Source organism: Pan troglodytes, chromosome 9 (assembly GCF_028858775.2).
Source record: "Pan troglodytes isolate AG18354 chromosome 9, NHGRI_mPanTro3-v2.0_pri, whole genome shotgun sequence".
NCBI classification, from domain to species: Eukaryota; Metazoa; Chordata; class Mammalia; order Primates; family Hominidae; genus Pan; species Pan troglodytes.
In genome coordinates this window covers 19523027-19539617 of record NC_072407.2, presented here as the reverse complement: position 1 = coordinate 19539617, position 16591 = coordinate 19523027, and positions in this window count along the sequence as shown.

Below are 16591 nucleotides of genomic sequence, written 5' to 3'. Positions count from 1 at the left end.
TGTGCTTCAGTGTCCTCATCTCTAAATTAGGGGTAATAATAATAATGTTAATAATAATACTTACCTCATTGAATTTTTGGCAGATTAAATGAGATAATGCAAATAAAATAGATGTACAATAGTTAGTAAGTACTCAATACATATTAGTTGTTACTATTAAATAATATGTTGGCTCACCCTTCTGAAAATAAGGGAAATATAAGTGAAGCAAAGATATTTAATTTAATCAACAAATATCTATGAACAATATGCTGTAAGTCAAGCCCTGTCACAATAGCTGTGATGAGTCCCTGTCTCCCAAAGCTCACAGACTAGAGGGGAATAGAGTCTAGAAAAGAGGCAATTATAGTACAGTACTTTGGCAATTTACAATTGCTTTGACTGGTTAAGTATAGGATGTCAAGGTTACACAGAGAAAGGGCCTTTAACTCTGGCTTACTAGAGTGTTAAGTTAGTAAGACTTATGGGAGGAGGTAGGGCCTCAAGAACATGAATAAAATATCCAGATGAAAAGGACCCAGTGAAGCATTTGGAAGGTGTCCCAGGCAGAGGAAAAAGTATAAATAAAGGCATAGAGACAAGGAGAAGCATAGGGCATTCAGGAATTCCAAACAGTTCAGTGTGGCTAAGCCATAGATTGCCAGGCTAAGAGATGAATGGACACATTGAAGACTCATATACAGTCTTCATCTGTCATGAAAAGGAGGAACCCCCAGGCTTCTTGGGAGGGTTGCTAATTTAGAAACCAGCACAAAGTATTCTTAGTAATAAAAACTGTACTGCTCCTGGTTCATGTCTCTAAATATGAATCTGACCTGTTATTTATTTAAGATGCGAAGCTCTTGCCTATACATCAAAGACCTCAGTTTAAAAAAAACATAAAATCTGGCTCAAGTTAAGATTGAAACTTTTAAAGTGGGGCAAGTTATAAATTTACATGTTTCCTACTGTATGCATGAATTGGAGGCTCACACTGAATTAGGTCACAGACCTGGACCAGACTAATTGGCTTTCATTTATTGGATCCTCAAGCTGTGACAGATATTCCAAGAAAGGCAGAGGGGAAAGGTTGGGAATACTGGACAAGTAGTAAGGTACAAAATTACAAGAGCAATCAAATTTAGAGACAGTCAATCAGGAAAATTCTTAGAGACCCTCTGGTCGGAGTTCTCTAACTTTTAAAAATATAACACCCTTTCTTCAAATGTTCAAGTTTATCTTGGTAGATTGCAAAAAAATGGCCCCAAATTCTTCCAGTCCTTTATGCATGTCTTTGTACTGTGTTGTTACAGCTTTTTCTATCAAGAGATAAAGTCTTTCTCTTCATCTTTTAAATCTCAGTTTAGTCCTGTTACTTGTTTTGGTCAATGAAATATTGCCAAATTTGATGCAAGCAGAGGCTTGGAAAGCACTTGCCCATTGCAGCTTATCCTATTTTCCTGCAGGAACTTTGGAATCCTAAGATGGCCATGTGAATGAGCCCAGGCTGACCTGCTAGACAATAATAGATCACGTAAAGGGAGGTCTAATCATCTCAGGCAGCCCGGTCAAGGCTATCATAAACCGGCCAGCCAGCTACCCTTGGTCTCATGAGTGATTCCAGCTGAGACAAGGTGAAGCTGAGCCCAGCCCAAATTGCTGACCCACAGAAACATACACTCAATAAACAATGATTGTTTTAAACCACTATGCTTTGGCACATTTTGTTATGCAGCAGAAGCTAACTGATCTATTCACTAGAAAGCTCCACGTTAAAAACAGAAGAAATAAAATCTGATCTGATTGAAGCAGTGGTAAAGGAGAGGCAGCCTTGACCCATCTCTTCCTAAAAGCCAGGACCGTGTCCCTCTCTCCCTGATAGTCCCTAAAGGGGTTCTGCACAGTCAGTAGATTCCTGAATAAGAGTTGGACAAATGTGTTCTAGTCTGATGCCTATTTTATAGATAAGAGCACTGAGGCCCAGATGTAATCCTGATTGGCCTAAGCTAAACAATACATTGTGAATGCCTAGCCATGGTTCATAGGTGGCTACATGAGAACCAGTTAGACCCAATGAGACACTTACAGTGAGAGGAAATAAGGTGAAGAGGAGTTTCAACCATCTATGAAAGACAAGCCTATCTAAGAATGGAATCATTACAGCAGATAGCAGAGAGGAGAAGAGAAGTAGAAGCCCAGTGACACCATATGGACCCACCTGAAGCTCAGAAATATCTACCTTTGGACTTTTCAGTATAATATAAACAAATGCCTCTGTGCTTAATCTGAGACTACCCTCTTATTTCCAAATCTTTTTTATTTTCTCCCCAATAGGACAGGCTGTTCAGATGGATAAATATAGCCCTCTCATCCCTTGTTGTGTTTTCCCTGAATTTGGAAACTTTCGTATGAAAAAGATGGAAGTGAAAATCAAGCAGGTAGAATTTTTTATGATGGTGCACCTGGAATCGGAAATATGTGGAAGTCCAGGAGAAAGGACTGACAGCATAAAGAGACATGTCAGCAAGCAGAAAGCGTAACCTGAAGCTGAATCTAAGTTGTTAGGCTTAGATTACAGCTCTTTATGTATCTTTTATTTGGGATAAGAATTAGTAACAGGATGTAGATGGGAAGGGGAACTTGGTTGCAGGTGGGGTTCAGGGGATCTTAGGTAAGGGGAGATAGTGACTGCATGGGACAAGAAGCCAGATTGCCCATTTTCACATACTGGGCATGAAACACGGCATGCAGAACAATGTCACCAACCTAAGATATCAAGACTTAGAACAGAACCCTATCTCTCTGATGTGAACCCACACACACTGAGATTGGACAAATGTGTGCTCTATCTAATCATCGGAAAGTAAAAATAGGCCTTTCCATCTACTTGTTTGCAAATTGAAAGTCTAACAACTTTACCACTCAACTGCTTGATGATTAGTAGGCGGTAATTTAAACTATACACATTATGCTAAGTATCCTTATATTAATTCAGTCTGAGTGAGTTTTTATAAAATGCTTTGTTCTGCTCAATAAAGTTAATTATATGTTCTATGTTTTATAACTGAGTGTCTTGATTTTTTAAAACATAATGGCAGCTTAAATTGCATTTCCTTATAAACTCGGGTGTGTAACAAAAAGCAATCCATATAAGTAAGCAAAGCTGTCCACTCCCCACTTCCCTGCCCCTTGCACTCCCAAAAGCCTTTCAAAGGTGGGATATATCCTGTATGTTTATAAGAGGCTGGCTGTCCCCAGAGATCCTGGATCGAAAGCCCTAAGCAAAAAGGTCCCTAGGAAACCTCTTCGATGTGGAAGGGGAAGGTAATACCTGGTCTAGGAGCTATGAGCATCAGCACCCAGAGTTAATTTGGTGGGCTTTGAAAACAAGAGGTTAAGAGGCGAACTTAACCAATATGTGAGCAATTCCACAACACATTGGTTCATTCAGAAAGTGTACCTGCTTATAGTCCTCATAGATCCTGTGCAGATCGCCTCTTAGATAGCTAGGGGTATGTGCCACACCCAGCCTGGCTCTAGCAACTCAGGAAAATATGGAGGAGATATATCACTTATGTAAAGGCTATAATAGAAATACAAATGGCTAGCATTTACTGGGTATTTATTCTAGGAACTTTACATTTATTACCCCATTTAATCCTCTTTAGAACCCTACCAAGTAGGTACTATTATTATCCCCAGTGCAGAGACGAGGAAAACTGAAGTTTGGAGAGGTTAAGCATCTTGGCCATAGAGCCAGGCACCTAGTACATAGAGCCAAGAGGGGCAGTCAGGAGTCAATATCTGAACGAGATGGTAAAATCAAAGTCAAGACATCATTATGAAGGGACCGAGCAGCTAAACAACTCCAGGAGAATCTCAGGGAAGTGGGAGGGTTAGAAGCAGAGGTGGAGGAAGCTGACCTGGATGGGTTTTCAGAGTGGATGAGTGTTAGCACCCTTAGGCACATATGGGAAGAAAACCATCAAGGAACCAACAGATGCAACTAAGAAAGAAACAAACACATAAGACCCAGGAATTGAAGGAAAGAATTAGTTGTTATTGATCTCATTTTTACAATAATAGCTAGTAGTGTATTTTTTAGTTAATTAGCACAATTTACGTATTTAGTGTATTGGCTTATTTAACTAATAATTTAATCACACTTCACCCAGCACTGGGTTTGGCACGTGAAAATTTATTAAACACATAATCTCATTGATGATTATTACTAAAAATATTTTACCTGTACATTGCTAGATGGAGTTTAACAGAAATATGAAAGAATTGATAGAACAGGCGTGAATGTAGCTTCCAACATTTTTTGTCCATGCGCTTTTGGGTTAAGTCATTATACTACTCCAAGTCTCATTTTTTCCAACAGTAAATGGGCAAAATAGTAACAGTAAGCTTACCCTCAGGCCTGTTTCTAAGATCAAGTGAGATAGTGCATATGAAAGCATTTTAGAAACTGTAAAATGTCATCCCCACATTAAGTTCCATTAACCTAATTAACCAGCCTGTTTACAAATACGTTTCATTTTGACAATCAATCTTTCCCTTGACTTGTCCATTGGCAATTAGATGCAGAGTAGAGCTACAGATCATGGACTAGTGATGGTTTTTACATAAGCTGCTGTTCCCTGATCCATTGATGGTAGAAATAACCCTGGAAAGGTACTCAAGAAACTCAAGCTTTAGTCTTTGGCTTTTCCATTCAATTACTCTGTGACATAGACAAGTTAATAAAATTTCTAAATCTCAAGTTTCATTCCTGAAAAATGTAGGTGAGAATGATATCTGCTCTACTCGCCTTACACAGTTTTGGGAAAGGAAACCTGGACTGTAGAAAATCCTAGTGTGGGCTGGGTGCTATGGCTCACACCTGTAATCCCAGCACTTAGGGAGGCCCAGGTCAGTGGATTGCTTGAGCCCAGGAGTTCCAGACCAGCCTGGGAAGCATGGTGAAACCCTGTCTCTACAAAAAATGCAAAAATTTGTCAGCCATGGTGGTACATGCCTATAGTCCCAGCTACCAGGTAAGCTGAGGTGGGAGAATCTCTTGAGCCCAGGAGGTTGAGGCTGCAGTGAGCCATGATTGTGCCACTGTACTCCAGTGTGGGTGACAGAGCAAGACAGTCTGGGAGACAGTGCAGTTCTCTTCAAATTGCCAAAAAAAAAAAAAAAAAAGGAAAGAAAGAAAGAAAGAAAGAAAGAGAAAGAAAGAAAAAGAAAAGAATAGAAAAAGAAAATCCTAGTGTCAAAAGGTATATTTTACCTCCTCTGATCCAGCCAGTACATGTTGTACATGACCACTTAAAAGATATACAGGCCATAACACACATAAGGTCAGCTGTGGGCACTGAACAAAAAAGAGTCAATAACCCAGTGGACTCAAAACAATCTACAAGTGTTCTAAGCACCTGTGAGTGCTTCAAATCCAATTAGGAAAATGGCCGGGTACAGTGGCTCACACCGGTAATCCCAGCATTTTGGGAGGCCAAGGTGGGCAGGTCATGAGGTCAGGAGTTGGAGACCATCCTGGCCAACATGGTGAAACCCCGTGTCTACTAAAAATACAAAAATCAGCCAGGCATGGTGGTACATGCCGGTAATCCCAGCTAATCAGGAGGCTGAGGCAGGAGAATCACTTGAACCCAGGAGGCGGAGGCTGCAGTGAGCCAAGATCATGCCACTGCACTCCAGCCTGGGAGACAGAGCAAGACTCTGTCTCAAAAAAAAAAAAAAAAGGAAATGAAGATAAATTTAATAGAGAGGAGAGATAGTCACTCCCCTTATCCAAGGGAGGTATGTTCCAAGACCCCCGGGGGATGGCTGAAACCTTGGATACTACCAAAGAAACATATACTATGTTTCTTTTCCCTATACATACATGGCTATGATAAAGTTTAATTTATAAATTAGGCACAGTAGGAGATTAACAGCAATAACTAATAATAAAATAGAACAATTCTAACCATATACTGTAATAAAGTTACATGAATGTGGTCTCTCTTAAAATACCTTACTGTACTGTACCACGGATAACTAAAACCTGTGATAGAGCAAACCCATAGATAAGCAGGGTTGGGCGGGCTTGGGGTGGGGGGTACTGTAATTCAAAATGTCAGATAATCCCCTCACCACTGCCAAAAAAAAGAAAAGTATACTTTATCTAGATTCAACACACATCTGCTGTCAATCTATGAAGTGCTGGTGCCACTTTCTCACAGGCACATTTCCATTTATGTTTTCAGTGTTTTCAATAATTTTTCAAATAATGCAGGGAGATCAATGTTCGATTTACAGAGAGGGAAACAGCTTGAGAAAATAAAAGTGGTACATGTAAGGCTGATAGTCTCCAGGGTGGTAGAGCCAGTACAGCGGATACAAGCCAAGATTCCAACCTGGGAGTCTCGAGACCTACGCACCCAGCCGGGCCTTCCTCTCCAAGTCCAGAGAGGAGCTCTCGTCTGTGGCTGTGGCGGTCTGTGATTCTGAGAATGTGGCAGTCTTGTTTCTATTCTGCTCATGTGAGGAATCCTATGAATGATTTATGGTCAAAGCCTTTTCTTCTCTCTATTTCTCTTTGAACTTATTTTTAGATATTTGTCCGTTCAGTTACGGGTTTTATTGAAAGCTGACTTCATCAATCACAACTTGCAAACCCAGGGGAAAAAGACGCAGAGTGAATGTTCCACTCAGTTCTCTTCTCCAAAGAGAAACTCCTATTTCCTCCACCTTCGAAGGAAGAAAAAAAAAAAGTAGCTTTAACCACTAATCACAACTAATGGAAGATGCACTCTGCTATTCTTGACTACAATGACTTGAGGCAAACCCCAGGGAAGTCAATATTAGATCAATTTGCAGCTGGCGGCTGGGGAAGGTGTAAAAAGCTCCTACCGTGGGTCCATTGTAGAGCCCTGTGAGGGCTGCATTTGACTAGGAAACCTTTAAATCTATTTTCTTTTGACCTCTGAGGACTCTTAAGTGAGGGGAAGAAAAAGCCCTTTGCAACAGGTCTGGTGTTTTGACATTCATTTTCCAGGGCACAGAGTGTTTCTGAAGGAGGAGAGGACAAATGCTTACAGTTAATGGAAGCCATGCTGGGCAACTGGTGTCATCAGAATCCCAGACTGAGCTCAGAGGCAAGACCAGAAAATTCAAGGAGACACTGGGGGGTGGTACAAGGCTGTACCTCATGGTGAACCTAAGGAGGAAAATGAGAAGCGTGGACGACCTCAACCAACGACAGTGCCCATGAAGTGGAAAGAGCCATCCAAGGCAGGGGAGGACACTTGGGCTCTAATTGTAGCTGGCGTTTAATAAGCACTTATTACCTGTCTGGCATTTATGTGAAAGACTATGTGCTTTACCTGACTAGGTCTTCCCAATAACCCCATATGGTAGGTATTACTACAATCACCACTTTAAAGATATGGAAAGTGAGACCTAGGAAATTGAGGTACCTTGACAGTTTCCATAGCCAGAGAGTGGCAAAACTGGAATTCACGTATGCATCTGACCTCAACACCCAAGCTTTTAATCATCACGTGATCCTGCTTTCCTGTTCTATCACTAGCACACAGCACATGAAGCAAGATTTATCTTCTCTGAGCTTCACTTTCCTAGGTTTCATGTAAACCGCTGGTTTAAGGGTAAGGAGAAGCCGTGGCTGAATTGCCTCAGCCATCTGCCTGTGTGCTGAATGCTGGACTCCTACAAAGGACCCACTGGAATGAGAACCTCTCTCCTGCTAGAAGATGGAAATATTGGATGTGAGCAAGGAAAGACACTGGGGACCTGTTGTTCAATTGCCCTAAGTCTGCCTCTGGTCAACTGTTTCTCCCTCATTTGGTTGCATATAAATTAAGGTCTCCAAGGGCATATTCTAGTTCTAGCTTAAAAAAGAAGAAGAAGAAGAAGAAGATTAACCTACTCACCTGAAAACTCTTGAACCTTGTTGAGAAGACAATATCAGAACCAACCCGGAGAGGATGGGATGGTTGTGAATCTAGTTTACAAGGTTCCTTGAAGAACTGAAAAAACGGGAAAAAGAACTAGAGAGGATTCAGATAAATGTTTTAGAGACAGTTGCTTTTGTGATAGAAACAAGAAGAGGCATATGGCTTAGAAGTTAAGTACTTGGCACTCTGGATTCAGTCAGACCTGGGTTCAAATCTGTTCCATCTCTTACTAAATGATGACTACAGAAAAAAGTATTGAACCTAGCTAGGCCTTGATTTCTTTACCTCTAAAATGGGTGTCTATAAATAAAACTTACCTCTTAGAGTTTTGTGAAGATTAAGAGATATCGCATATATATCCTTAGCCTAGTATACTACCAATGTTAGTCATTATCCTAAGTTGCCTCCCAAAGAGAGCAAACACATTGATTTTGGAGAAGAAAATAGTATTCGAATGTGATGAAAGCATTGGCAAGAAAGTGGATGTAAACTTGGCAGAGAATACTCAACTGGAATATTTAGGGTAATTGGGTGTCCATGGAGCCACCCTGCACAAAGGGAAGACTGGGTAACCCCAGCTGTGTTTGCCTTATTTTCAGCACGGATTTCTTGGCACTTGAGCAGAGCAACCCGGTATAGCAGAAGACCCAGAGAAAAGGATAACACTGGGCTAAGGGATGGGATGGAGGTAAAGTAGGGCAGGGACTTGCTGGCAGTAAATTAATGCCAACTAGGATTACAGAGTGAGAGAGGTCTTTGGAACACAGCCCTCTCTATGGTAGTGAGAAAAGGTAGTACCAGGTGAACTTGAAGGATTTGTCTGAATTGGACTGTCAGAAAAGGAATTTTTCTAATGGATTGTAAAGTCTACACTCTAGCTTAGAGTTTTCCCTACTACATCCATTCTTCCTGTTCTGCAGCAACTTTAAGCTTTGGGCAGGATTGACTACTAGGGGAGAAACACGGACCAAGGATCAGCAAACTTTTCCAAAAAGGACCAGGGAGTAAATATTTTAGGCTTTGTGAGCCAGATGGTTGCAACTACTCAACTCTGTTGTACCATGAAAGCAGCCATAGGCAATAAGTAAATCAAAAGACTCTGGGTGTGTTCTAATAAAACTTTATTTACAAAAACAGGCAGCAGGATGAATTTGGCCTGTGGCAGTAGACTGGTCTACTAAGCCAATCAAGGTACCCTCACCCGCCCATTGACACAGTGATGACTAAGCTGAATAGCGCATAATATTTCAGTAACTACAGTGATTGGCTCTGGAATATTCTAATCAGAGCAAATATGAGGAATTCAATTTGATGGTTTTGTGGGGAATGGGGAGGGGGAACATGAGTTGTTGCTCCCTGTATATAACTAAAAAAATAATCATAAGGAAAGCCAGGCAGAGGAAGAAGACAATAAATGGAGAAGAAAAGAGCTTAGAATATATTAGAGAAACCAAACTGATAATCTGATTGAACCATCCCTGAAGCTTGCCCCCTATTTGACTTCATAACTATAAAAGCAAATAAATTCCTACTTTATAAGCCATTTTAAGTTAGATTTACCAATACTTCCAACAAAAGAATCCTGACTGATACCAGTTGGGGGTCATATTAACTAAGGGAAGGAAAAGAACACTATGTTCACAATGAAAACAAAACAAAATAGTAAAACATGGCAAGCAGAACTGCTTTCGATGCAGCTCAGTTTAGGCAATCAAAGTGGACAGTGTTTCACCTACCCCTGTGCCCACCGTCACAGTTCCTGAAGTATCTCTTCTGACAGCTACATTCTAAAAGCATACTTTGAAAGCAACAAGCCAAAATTCTCTATTAGTCCTTTTGTTATTTCAGGAGACAGCTTTGAGAGAAGGAAACTCCAGTTAAATCACAGGGGTTCTGGAATTTACTTCTTCCATCCATTCTGACTTGCTGTAGGAATCCCTTTGTGAAACTCTATTTCCTCGTTTGTGAAATAAGCATCTTAGATAAAATAATCATCACAAAGGCTCTCTTTCCACCATTCTTATATAAAAGTAAGAACAGTTTGATCATCTCTCCAGGAGAATGAGACTTTGTGTAGTTGCAATTTTTCCCTGGAAAGATTACAAATTAACATAAAAAAAGAAAAGGAGAAAATACAAATTACTCATAATATCTTCCTTGAGAATAACCACTGTGAACATTTTGGTGTGAATATGTTCAAGCTTATTTATGTCTCATCCACATGTACAGACACACAAACAAATATAAGAAATCATACCGTGCATATTATATTATAACCTGTTGAATTACCTTAAAAGTATAATGATCATCTTTCCCTACCAATAAATATTCTTCCATAACATAATGTTTTAATAGCTGTAAAGAATTTCCATTGCATAGATATACCAAAATTTATTCAACTAATCTCTTTCTGTTGGAAATTTAGGTTTATCTAATTTTCTGCTATTTTAATATTATGATGAACATTATTGTAGCTAAATCTCTACACATTTGCATTATTATATCCTTAGGATTTATTTTTAGAAATGGAATTACTAATTCAAAGGGTATAAACATTTTTAAGTTGTCTGATGCATTTTACCAAATTATCAAGAAAGTTTATGCAAATTTAAACACCCCTTCCCTGTATATGAAAAAGCCTGTTCACTCACACTCTCACCACCACCAGGCGTTGTTATATTTTAAAATCTTAATAAGTCGGGGAAGTGAGAAAAATGGGAGACAGATTCATTATGAGAAGATATCTTGCACTTTAATTTCTTTGTAGGGTAAATCTTCTTTATGAGGTTTGATTTGTAATTGGACCCTGGAACTATATGAAGAGCTAACTCTAGTTATGTTTCTACAACCGAAGATGTAGTCCAAGAGGACAACTTGATTCCTCTTTCAAGATCTGAAAGTAGAGATAAAATAGTCTCATCAGACAAGGATAAAAGGATGCCTAGTGGGCTAGGGGGAGACAGAGACAAATGGATATCAAGGGAAATTCCAAGTTTTCTGAATCCTCCCACATATCCCCCCTCCAACTTTTAGAGTCTCAATTCTTCCTGATTAGCACCTTAACTGTGACACAAGAACTGATCCATATTCAATTGGTAGAACTCCACAACCTATAAGAATAATCTTGAATTTGGTTATCTTCCCTGTGACTCTTCAAAATACATATATATATATACACACACACACATATATACATACACACACACATATATATAATATATAATTATTATATTATATATATATATATATGTAAAATCCTGGCTAACACCTGGATTGCAGCCTAATGAGACCATGAAGCAAAGAACCCAGCTAACCTATGCTCACAGACTTTTGATCTACAGAAACGGAGAGGTAATAAATATGTGTTGCTTGAATCTGCTAAGTTTGTAGGAATTTGTTGTGCCGCAACAGAAAACAAATATACCCACATATGCCTCTTTCTGTTACCAATTTCTGTAATGAGTTTCTCAATTGCAAACCAATTATATTTGATTTAAGCAGCAGAGCAATTCATTGAAAGCATACCAGATAGGGCACAGAATCCAAAGAAAGACTTTAGAATTGGTCTTGCTCAATAGGCAGGTAGTTGAGGAGACCAGCAGCAGGACTCACAGCCCAGATGCTTCAGTATCACTCTTGTTAAGATAACACTACTGGCACATCTGCCACTGTTACCACCACTGCTAGACAACACCGCCACTAGACTCTGTTTCTGCTACTGGCCACTGGGTACTAGTGCTGCCACCACTGGGTACAGCCACCACGCAATGCCTTTTTCATCACTGCCTTGCATCTTTGCATTCGTTTGTTGAGATTTAAACTATTAAGTGAGAGCCAAGTGGAAGTCACACACCCATATCCTAACTTCCAGGAAACAGTGAGATGAAGTATCTGCCCAGAGCCACAGAACTGCTCAAATTTAGAGTGCACATAAATAGCATGTCCAGGAGCTTCACAGAGGTCACCTAATCAGAGACCACAGTAAAACTCGTGCTTCCTAGAATTATGCAGTGTACAGCTATTCATACAAATTGTGATGAGAATGTATCCCCTGGAGTTGCACAATGCAGCACCCTGTACTGTTCCCATCCATCTTCTCCTGCAGAAATAGAAAGTTGTATCTTATCAAGATGAAGAATTGCACTATGGAATGGCCCTCCAGTGGAAAGGTGTTAGGATACAGGAAAATTATGAAAAAAAAAAAAGATAAATGAGCCTTATATCAGTAAATAGCTGGTAATTGAAGCCACATGTCAACATTGTATAGTCATCCCTTGGTATCCATGGGAGATTGGTTCCAGGGCACCTTTCCAGCAGCCCCAAGCAGATACAAGACATTCATGGTGACTGCACCCAGGGGTGGCAGCTCTAGTACCCAGTGGCCAGTGTTTGCTTAAGTCCCTTATATCAAATAATGTCCTATTTGTACAGCACCCATGTGTATCCTCCTGTATACTTTAAATCATCTCTAGATTACTTATGATAATGAATACAGTGTAAATGCTATGTAAACAGGTGTTATACTGTGGTGTTTTTTATTTGTATTATTTTTTATTGTTGTATTGTTATTTGTTATTATTTTTTGTCTGAATCGCTTTTTATTCTTAGTTTGTTGAATCTGTAAATGTGGAACCTGCAGCTACAAAGGGTAAAATCCTATTATAGTTTAAGAGTGGCATGAAGATAGAAGGAGACCAGGGAAAAAGCTTCAAAGGATTCTAACAGGGCATAGTCAGAGAAAGAATAACAAGTGTTCAGGAGTATAGGCAAAGTCCAGTAACCTTGAGGAAGAATTTCCCAGGAGGTCTTCAATTTCATATAGGAATTAATATATTTTGGTAAAGAAATATCATAAAGTATTTAATTAAATACAATTTGATTTTTAAGAACAATAACTAAAAAACAGGTAAAACAAGGTCTTTTCTTTTAGAATTCATATCCTGATTTGGCATTCGGAAATTATGGTCACTTCAGAAGCAAATTCAAACTTATTTTTGTCTAGAGTTAGATTGAAGGATGAGGATCCAGGACTTGTGGTTCAAAAATCCTTAGTGGGGCCAACATAATTTTATCAAAATTGCAGCCCATCTAATTCTCTAGTTTCTGATGTTGAAAAATGCAATATATTTGTAAAGTTGAATGAAATCTTTCCTAAAATAATCAAAACAAATTTCCCTTACTCACTGAGAACATGATGTGGTCATAATATAAACCTGAGAATTCAATCAAGAAAAGTTGCATTTCTGTACAGAAAGCAAAGATAATATCGAATTTTCATCAACTGTGTCTGACTTCTCTGATTCACAGAAAGAGAAGAAAAGCCTACCTATAAAAGTTTATCTTACAATAGGAAAAAACAAAACCAAAGTGTTTTCCCTACTCTGTATTCTCACACAACTCAACATTTCTGACACCAGATGTGCGGGAGTGTTTCCCCACATACCAAGCAAGCAATTCTCCAGCAGACACCAGCTGGGTGTCCTCTGATTCAATTTGATTCTGATACTATCTACCTGAGGATAGCTTCAGAACACACAGTCTCACAAGACTGTCCCTCACTTCAGATGCCAGTCACAACTAGTAGGTTGTCACCATGCTTCTGACCAATAGCCTATAAATCAGGGGTTTCCACAACCCCTTCCTCAGTCTCAGTTAATTTGTTTTGGTGGCTCATAGGACTCATTTATGATAAAGAACAGCCAGATGGAAGAGATACATACGGCAAGGTATGTTGGAAGGGGCCTGAAGCTCCTATGCTCTCTCCGAGCATCCCACCTTTCAGGAACCTCCAAGTGTTCAGCTGTCTGGAAGCTCCCTAAGCCCAGCCCTTTTGGGTTTTTAGGGATGCTTCATTATATAGGCATGATTGATTGACTCATTGACCATTGGTGATCAACTCAACCTTCAGAACCTCTCCCCTCTCTCGTGGGTGGGACGAAAACTTCCAACTCTCTAATTATATAGTTGATTCCTCTGGCAACCAGCCCTTATCCTGAGGCTATCCAGGAGCCCACCAAGAGTGGTCTCTTTAGAACAAAAGACACTCATACCACTCAGGACATTACAAAAGTCTTAGGAAGTCTGTGTCAGGAACTGGGGGTCAAAGACCAAATGTTAAAATAAAAGATTCTCTTATCATCCCTATCTACAAGGGTTTTAGAAGCTGCATGTCAGGAAATGATGACAAAGACCAAATATATATATATTTCATAATATCATGGTTCATGATGGAGAAGAGGACAGAAATGAAATAGATGTCTATGCATGTGTAGAGATTATTCTTGTGAAGGATGGATTTTATAGGGGAAAAAAGTGAAGAAATTCAAGAGAAGTCGAGCAAAAATAGCAGAGAGGAAGAGTGCTGACCAGGTATGATGGGGACCAAAGGAAATAAACAGCGTACAGGACAGGAAAGATGAGGCAAGTGCTCTAGCCAGCTAATTGGCTCAGAGTAAGCTACAGGAATAGTCTATTCTTATAAGATAAATTATTTAAGAGCATCTCTGTGTTGGGAAATTCCATGGATTTTCAAAGTTAACATCCTTCCTTTGTCAAGGAGTAAATCCAAACATTTCTGTTTGATCTTCAAGACCTTTTAGCTAGACTATGTCTCTATATTCTGACCACAGTATGGCCAAATATGTGGCTGTCTTTCCATGCCATTGCTCACATCAGGACCCTGCCTTGAATTACTATTCCAAACCTCCATTCAGCCACCCCTAGTCCTTGGGAATTCTGCTTCTCTCCAGCTTTATTCCAAAAGTAGCCATAAACCAACCTACTATGCCACTGCCCTGGCAGTTGACATGATTTCCTGAAATTGTTTGTCCTAAACTATATAGACTTTGTCATGAAGAAGAGAAGGGTCTTGGCAGCAGGGACAGGTAAGTGAGGGCAGAATCCAGAACCAGGTGGGACTATTCTAGAAAAACCATATCAACTGTGAGGCCAGTCCTTTGTTGGGTTATCCAGGCGAGCCTTGAACAAAATGTCCATGGAGACACAGTAAATTCAGGATTGATTAGGGCCAGTATTGATGCTCAAGTAGGAGCACCGTTAATGTTTTGATTGGTCTCTTTGTAAGAAGATATCAAGTCATGGCCAGGGAAGACATACTTGACTGTAACGAGAAGAATCCAGGAAAACCATGGGCCTGGGAACAGACCTTATTCACTAGGGCGGGAATTCATTCCTTGTGGGAAAAACAACTACAATGATTTTGACATCTACTACTAATACTATTACTACTACTGCCAGTAATAACAACAGTGCTAATAGCTACCATCAGTTTAATCTCTTCTCTGTATTAGGTTGTACAGCCAAGTACTTCATTAATTCCTCACAATATCTTTAAACTGGATATCATCATCTCTTTTTTTGCAGTAAAGGGTTATGTGACTGAATCAACACAAAAAAAAGTGGCAGGGGCAGGATTCAAACCAGGACCACTAGACTCCAAAGACTATACATTGTCCTTTAAATCACATTGCCTCTACAGGTACTGTCAAGCTGGAATGGAAGCTGAGGTTGAGCTGTCCTATGAGCAGGGGTTGGGAGTCACCTTCAATTAAAAGGAAAATAAAGGTCTGGAGTAAGCCCCAAGAACAACAGATCTCATGCTGTTGGATGTACAATTAACTTCTTTGCACAATTAATGCACAATTAATTTCTTTCCCTGCCTGTTGGAGGAGCTGGGCCTTTTTTTATACTGCCTGACCAGTAGAATTCGGGTCAGGGATTGCACATGATTGAGTCTGTAGTTAATAACGGTGGAGGAAGACAAGGGCTGGCATAGCCTATTCATATTCCCAACTGAAGAATGAGCTCATTGATGAGAGAAACTGTGACTTGGATATCTTCTCTACTTGTCCTAGTGGCTGGCCCATAGTAGGTCCTCAGTGTGTGCTTAGTGATGGATTGATTGGTCGATTGATTGATAGGCCAATTGACTGACTAAAAGGACATTAGGGAAAGCAACAATGGGCTTGGTTCTTCCATTATCCATTATCCCTTCATGCTTCCTCAGACCTGCCTTGCAAAGATGTGACTTATTGCTTCCCCTCTCCCCACTTCTTCTCAGAAAACATGACATGACCTTTCTGGTTCCACAGAATATATTTACTTCCCCCCTGGGTACTTTCGATTTGCATTAAGTGAAACAATGCTTACTGTGCTATCTCCTCTGTCTCTAATAAATGGGAGCCCTGACTGTCCTCAGCGTCCCAGACAAATAAATGATCCAAATCACTTGAGATTTGAACAGGTCTGCTGGCCCAGTTTAGCCCGGTAATAGTAATGGCTATAAACATATCCCTTCTCCCACCTCTTATTACTACCACCACCCCTAAGCCCATACTGCAATATTCTGGCTAACTTGTTTGAGACATGAAGAATAAGGCATTAATCTGAGTATCTGCAGAGCAACATATGCCAGTCTCCTACACCATCAATGGAATTAATGGGGCTCCAACACACAGGAAGCCAGAGTTCTTATGGGTCAGATCCTTCATCATAAGGGTCTAGCACCAGCAGTACTGGGCATCAACTGCATGAGCTTGTATCAGACAAGGTCAAGTCCTTTTTGGTTAAATGCCACACAAGCCCTGACCACTGGGCTATCTCATTCCCTAAGATGCTGCCAAGTC